The following is a 7,727-nucleotide window of genomic DNA, read 5'->3' on the forward strand; positions in this document are numbered from 1 at the left end:
TTTTTGCTAAATATTTCAAGTTTGGTACAAAGGAGAACTATATATATTTTTAAAGCATTTGAGATAATTTCATTTCTCCTAAAAACAAAAACCTCTTCTTATGTGCTAGAATAAAAGTGTTTTTTAAAAATAGCAGTAATTTTTAAATTGATTTACAAGCAATACTGTCTCAGATGTGAACACACTAATTTTAGCATCAGACCTGCCAGGCAATAATCTTTATAAAGTTGTCTTAGGGCAAACCTATTTGCAATGGAAGAAAAGAGTAAATTGTTAAAACACCAGCAGCTCAAATACAATAATTTCCCTCACCCTCCCTGGGGTTTTGTAAATAGATATTTAAATTTGTTTACACATAATAAACTTGGCGTACACATAATGTGTAGCAAGTCTCCAAAGATGGCGTCTCAGGGTCCATGCCTCCCAATGTTCATATGCCCTTTTATAGTCTCCCCTCCTTGAATCTGTTCTCACTTTTAATCAATAGAATGTAGCAAAAATGATGCTGAGGAACTCCTGTGGTTAGACAGTAAGAGGAAAGCCTGGTTCTCTTGGAATGTTTGTTCTGAGTGATGCCAGCTCTCACAAGAGCAACTTAAGCACCTGAGGTCTATGGGTTATAAGGAAGCCCAAGGCTGTCATGTGGCCACACACCAGCCAATCCCAGCTCAGGCACCAGACATGGGAGTGAAGACACCATTGTGGTGTTTTGCAGCCCCAGCTACTACCCAACTGCAACTGCGTGAGAGATCTTAAGCAAACCCAGCTAAGCCCAGTCAACCTACAGAAACAGGAAAGATGATAAATTACTGTTTACGCCACTAAATTTTGGTGCTGTTTTTTACACAGCAATAGATATCTGGAATACTGTATACGTAAAGGAGCAGTAAGCAACCAATTTAGATAGAAAAGTATCCACATATTAGGGTTAGAAGCAACACACTCCTAACCTAAAGTAATGACTCCCAGTTCTCACTGTGCGACATCTCCAAATTGCCTCCCAAAATATCAAGAATATTGTGAACGTTTAAAATAATCTTAAAACTGATTTTAGCTGTTGAGTTTGAAAAAGAAATATATAACATATAGCTCCTTATGAAGGGGACTCAATGAAAAGAAATCAAAAATATCTAAGACAGTTATAGTGATAAATCAATCTTTTATTTTAAATGGAGTCGCCTATTTATAAATGGTTCCTGCACAGAAAAGGTTCAGAAACAGACAGTCCTCCACTGTGATTCCCAGAGCCCAAATGTGGGCCGCACTCCACGTGCCACCTGTTCCGAGGAGCTGAATCAGAAACGCAGTGTGCCAAGATCTCCAGGTGATTCGAATACTCATTAGGTCTAGATTGGTGGCTCCCAAACTTGCTTGCCTACAAAAATCATCCGGGAATCTTAATTCCAAAATCCAGGCCCTAAGGCCACAGGCCTTGATGGTTTTGAAACCCACCAGGTTAGTTCAGGTACAGCCATGCCTGAGAACCACTGGCCACTCTAGGTACAGCACTGGTTCTCAAACTCGGCCACACAGTAGAATCACCTGGGGAGCATCAAAAAACACTAATGTCTGTTTCTACCCTCAGAGTCCTATGTAATTGGTCTCAGGTGTTACCTGGGCATTGGGAGGTTTTTAAAACTCTCCAAGTGTTTCTCATGTGCTGCAGACCCAGAGCCTGGAACAGAGGTTCAAAATGGTAGCTGAGCCTGCACTACTCTTTCAGGAAGACGGTTTGGAAGTCAGGGAGCATTAATAAAAATGAACAGTTGGCCTCACAGTTTCCAGCTCACTCACCAGGTATCCTGACTGCATCAAGCTTGCTGAAGTTCAGGTCTGCCAAGTCTTGTGCATCCCCATGGGCCCTCCTGGCACTTTCCTCCGGCATATTTCTCTTCTCTTCTGTTGGGCTCTCTTTCAAGTGATTAATAATGTGCATCTGCTCAACATTAGGAGCAAATATCTTCACCTTCAAAAATAGAAATAAAAACAAATGATGTCATTAGCTCTATGAAATCAAGAAAATCAATCTCAGATCCTAAACCAGAAAGGAAAGTCATAAAACTACTAAGTAATTCTGTGTGTCTTCACACAGAAATCAAGTGCAAGAAATCAAGAAAATCAATCTCAGATCCTAAACCAGAAAGGAAAGTCATAAAACTACTAAGTAATTCTGTGTGTCTTCACAGCCAACACCAACTGCAAATATTACAGGTCAATTGCAAGGGAGAAATTGCAGGGGATTTCTAGAGGAGAAAAAAATAGAGCTATAAATTAGCTTCCAGAAAGGAAGCCCAATGGAAAGAGGTTGGTTGCCTGTATTGTGTGTGTGTTTAAAGCATATATATATATATGCTTTTTTTTTTTTTTTTTTTTTTTGCGGTACACAGGCCTCTCACTGCTGTGGCCTCTCCCGTTGCAGAGCACAGGCTCCGGACGCGCAGGCTCAGCGGCCATGGCTCACGGGCCCAGCCGCAGCACGTGGGATTCTCCCGGACCGGGGCACAAACCCGTGTCCCCTGCATCGGCAGGCGGACTCTCAACCACTGTGCCACCAGGGAAGCCCTATATACATATGCTTTTTAAACAGATGGATGAAAGGATCCAATTTGACAGACAGGAACATATAGGGCTCCAAAACATGGGAGAATAGATTACATCAGCCCTTGAAATCTTTCCAAAGCAGTGATTCTAAACCCTGGCTGCCTATTAGAATCTCCTGGGGTGTTTGAGGCCCAAATAGACCATTTACATGGGAATCTTTGGGAGTAAAGCACTAGCCTGGGCAATGGTATGTCTTAAAACCTCCCCAGGTGATTCCATCATTTGCCAAGTTGGCAATCCACGATCTAAAGCAAATGAGATATAAAACTCACAACCTCGGGGCTCAAAGTTAAAATCCCAGGGCTTTCAATACCAAGAGCCCAAAGCAGATTTGGAAGCTCTTACTTGCCCCACTTCTATGCATCTAGCCCCACCAAACTCTGGATTAACACCCACCCTGGCCTGCCATCAGAAATGCTTGGACGGGGAGGGAATCACAGCAGTTCCCTTGCCCCCAACCGTTAAATCCTGCAGGGGCACTGATGTGGGGAGATATGAGAATTTGGAGGCACAGGGCAGGCACCTGTATACTGGGGGACAGCCTTTGAGTCATACCTTCTTCACTGCCTTCTTCTCTACTCTCAAGCTTGAGGTCCAGTTCCTCTGGAGGTGGGCAGGGCTGGTCTGAGTCAACTGTCCCCTGACTGAGAAGGCATCCTTAGGGCTAGAAAGCATAAGGTCATGAGTCTCAGCCTTCTGTTATTAAACTTTGATTAAAACTTATATTAATATTCTAAACATGCTCTCTGCTCCATAGTTTCGTTTTTACAAAATTGAGTAATATCTCCTATCTTTGATATATGTGAGAGAGATTCTAAACACATACATATCCCATTATTTGTGAAAAGAGTTAGAACATTCTGAAGGGAAAGAAAGACAGATGCAAACAAACATGAACTGGTTTTTAAACCAATAATTCTGGAAACAGATTGGCCTGCAGTTGCTTCATGGAATTAATTGGATCCACCAGCCCAAGATGGAGGTGAAGGTCAAACATACTTCCACCACTAGGGTGTCCCTTGGACCCTTTAACAAAGTGTTGCATTGTAATCAAGAGTAAACAAGTCCCCCAAACCAAACAACCCAATCCAAAAATGGAAAGAAGACCTAAGTAGACATTTCTCCAAAGCAGACACACAGATGGCCAAATGGCACATGGAAAGATGTTTGACATCACTAATCATTAGAGAAATGTAAATTAAAACTACAATGAGGTATCACTTCACACCGGAATGGCCATCATTAAAAAGTCTACAGAGAAAGCTTCAAGATGGTGGAGGAGTAAGACGTGGAGACCACCTTCCTCCCCACAGCTACATCAAAACTACATCTACAGGCTTCCCTGGTGGCGCAGTGGTTGAGAGTCCGCCTGCCGATGCAGGAGACACAGGTTTGTGCCCCAGTCTGGGAAGATCCCACATGCCGCAGAGCGGCTGGGCCCGTGAGCCATGGCTGCTGAGCCTGCACGTCCGGATCCTATGCTCCGCAACGGGAGAGGCCACGGCAGTGAGAGGCCCGCGTATCACAGAAAAAAAAATCTACATGTGGAACAGCTCCTACAGAACACCTACTGAACACTGACAGAAGACCTCAGACTTCTCAAAAGGCAAGAAACTCCCCACCTACCTGGGTAGGGCAAAAGAAAAAAGAAAAAACAGAGACAAAAGAATAGGGACGGAACCTGCACCAGTGGGAGGGAGCCGTGAAGGAGGAAAGGTTTCCACACACTAGAAGCCCCTTCACTGGCGGAGACTGCAGGTGGCGGAGGGGGAAGCTTTGGAGCCACGGAGGAGAGCGCAGTAACAGGGGTGCGGAGGGCAAAGCGGAGAGATTCCCGCACAGAGGATCGGTGCCGACCAGCACTCTCCAGCCCGAGAGGCTTCTCTGCTCACCCGCTGGGACGGGCGGGGGCTGGGAGCTGAGGCTCGGGCTTCGGTTGGATCCCAGGGAGAGGACCGGCGGCGTGAACACAGCCTGAAGGGGTTAGTGCACCACGGCTAGCTGCGAGGGAGTCCAGGAAAAAGTCTGGAACTGCCTAAGAGGCAAGAGACCATTGTTTCAGGGTGCACAAGGGGAGGGGATTCAGAGCACCACCTAAACGAGCTCCAGAGACGGGCGCGAGCCATGGCTATCAGTGCAGACACCAGAGACGGGCATGAGATGCTAAGGCTACTGCTGCAGCCACCAAGAAGCCTGTGTGCGAGCACAGGTCACTCTCCACACCTCCTCTCCCAGGAGTCTGTGCAGCCCACCACTGCCAGGGTCCCGGGATCCAGGGACAACATCCCCATGAGAACACACGACGCACCTCAGGCTGGTGCAACGTCATGCCGGCCTCTGCCGCCACAGGCTCGCCCCGCATCCGTACCCCTCCCTCCCCCTGGCCTGAATGAGCCAGAGCCCCTGAATCAGCTGCTCCTTTAACCCCGTCTTGGCTGCAGAAAAAACAGACGCGCTCAGGCGACCTACACGCAGACGCAGGGTCAAATCCAAAGCTGAAACCCAGGAGCTGTGTGAACAAAGTAGAGAAAGGGAAATCTCTCCCAGCAGCCTCAGGAGCAGAGGATTAAATCTCCACAATCAACATGATGTACCTGCATCTGTGGAATACCTGAGTAGACAGCAAATCATCCCAAGTTGAGAAGGTGGACTTTGGGAACAACTGTAGACTTGGGGTTTGCTTTCTGAACCTAATTTGTTTCTGGTTTTATGTTTATCTTAGTTTAGTATTTAGAGATTATTCTCATTGGTAGATTTGTTTATTGATTTGGTTGCTCTCTTCCCTTTTTTTATACATATATAATTTTTTCTTTTTCTCCTTTTGTGAGTGTGTATGTGTATGCTTCCTTGTGTGATTTTGTCTTTATAGCTTTGCTTTTACCATTTCTCCTGAGGTTCTGTCTGTGTTTTTTTGTTTGTTTGTTTGTTTTTAGTATAATTCTTAGCACTTTTTATTATTGGTAGATTTGTTTTGGTTTGGTTGTTGTCTCTTTCTTTTATTTTTTATTACTTTCTTATTGTTAATAATATTTTTTATTTTTAAATTTAATAACTTTATTTTATTTTTTCTTTCTTTCTTTCTTTCTTTTTCCTCCCTTTTCTTCTGAGCCATGTGGCTGACACAGCCTTGGTGCTCCAGCCGGGTGTCAGGACTGAGCCTCTGAGGTGGGAGGGCTGAGTTCAGGACATTGGTCCACCAGAGACCACCTGGCTCCACATAATATCAAATGGCAAACGCTCTCCCAGTGATCTCCATCTCAACACTAAGACACATCTCCAATGCTGGACACCCTATGCCAAACAAGTAGCAAGACAGGAACACAACCCCACCCATCAGCAGAGAGGCTGCCTAAAATAATAATAAGTTCACAGACACCCTAAAACACAGGACCAGACACAGTACTGCCCACCAAAAAGACAAGATCCAGTCTCATCCAGCAGAACACAGGCACCAGTACCCTCCATCAGGAAGCTTACACAACCCACTGAACCAACCTAACCCACTGGGGGCAGACACCAAAAACAATGAGAACTACGAATCTGCAACCTGCAGAAAGGAGACCCCAAACACAGTAAGTTTAACAAAATGAGAAGACAGAGAAATACACAGCAGCCGAAGGAGCAAAGTAAAAACCCACCAGACCAAATAAATGAAGAGGAAACAGTGCATCTACCTGAAAAAGAATTCAGAGTAATGATAGTAAAGATGATCCAACATCTTGGAAATAGAATGGAGAAAATATAAGAAATGTTTAACAAGGACCTAGAAAACTAAAGAGCAAACAAACAATGATGAACAACACAATAAATGAAATTTAAAATTCTCTAGAAGGAATCAATAGCAGAATAACTGAGGCAGAAGAATGGATAAGTGACCTGGAAGATAAAATAGTGGAAATAACGATTGCAGAGCAGAATAAAGAAAAAAGAATGAAAAGAATTGAGGACACTCTCAGAGACTTCTGGGACAACATTAAACACACCAACATTCGAATTATAGGGGTCCCAGAAGAAGAAGAGAAAAAGAAAGGGTCTGAGAAAATATTTGAAGAGATTATAGTTGAAAATTTCCCTAATATTGGAAAGGAAATAGTTAATCAAGTCCAGGAAGCACAGAGAGTCCCATACAGGATAAATCCAAGGAGAAACATGCCAAGACACATATTAATCAAACCATCAAAAGTCAAATACAAAGAAAAAATATTAAAAGCAGCAAGGGAAAAGCAACAAATAACATAAAAGGGAATCCCCATAAGCTTAACAGCTGATCTTTCAGCAGGAACTTTGCAAGCCAGAAGGGAGTGGCAGGACATATTTAAAGTGATGAGAAAGAAAAACCTACAACCAAGATTACTCTAACCAGCAAGAATCTCATTCATATTCGATGGAGAACTTAAAACCTTTACAGACAAGCAAAAGCTAAGAGAATTCAGCACCACCAAACCAGCTTTACAACAAATACTAAAGGAACTTCTCTACGCAGGAAACACAAGAGAAAGAAAAGACCTACAATAACAAACGCAAAACTAAGAAATTAAGAAAATGGTAATAGGAACACACATATTGATAACTACCTTATATGTAAATGGATTAAATGCTCCAACCAAAAGGTACAGACTGGCTGAATGGATACAAAAAGAAGACCCCTATATATGCTGTCTACAAGAGACCCACTTCAGACCTAGGGACACATAAAGACTGAAAGTAAGGGGATGGAAAACGATACGCCATGCAAATGGAAATCAAAAGAAAGCTAGAGTAGCAATTTTCATATCAGACAAAATAGCATTTAAAATAAATACTATTACAAGAGACAAAGAAGGACACTACATAATGATCAAGGGATCAATCCAAGAAGATATAACAACTGCAAATATTTATGCACCCAACATAGGAGCACCTCAATACATAAGGCAAATGCTAACAGCCATAAAAGGGCAAATCGACAGTAACACAATCATAGTAGGGGACTTTAACACCCCATTTTCACCAATGGAAAGATCATCCAAAATGAAAATAAATAAGGAAACACAAGCTTTAAATGATAAACAGATGGACTTAATTGATATTTATAGGACACACCATCCAAAAACAACAGAATACACTTTCTTCTCAAGTGCTCATGG

The sequence above is a fragment of the Kogia breviceps genome, chromosome 16 (assembly GCF_026419965.1).
Source record: "Kogia breviceps isolate mKogBre1 chromosome 16, mKogBre1 haplotype 1, whole genome shotgun sequence".
NCBI lineage: Eukaryota > Metazoa > Chordata > Mammalia > Artiodactyla > Physeteridae > Kogia > Kogia breviceps.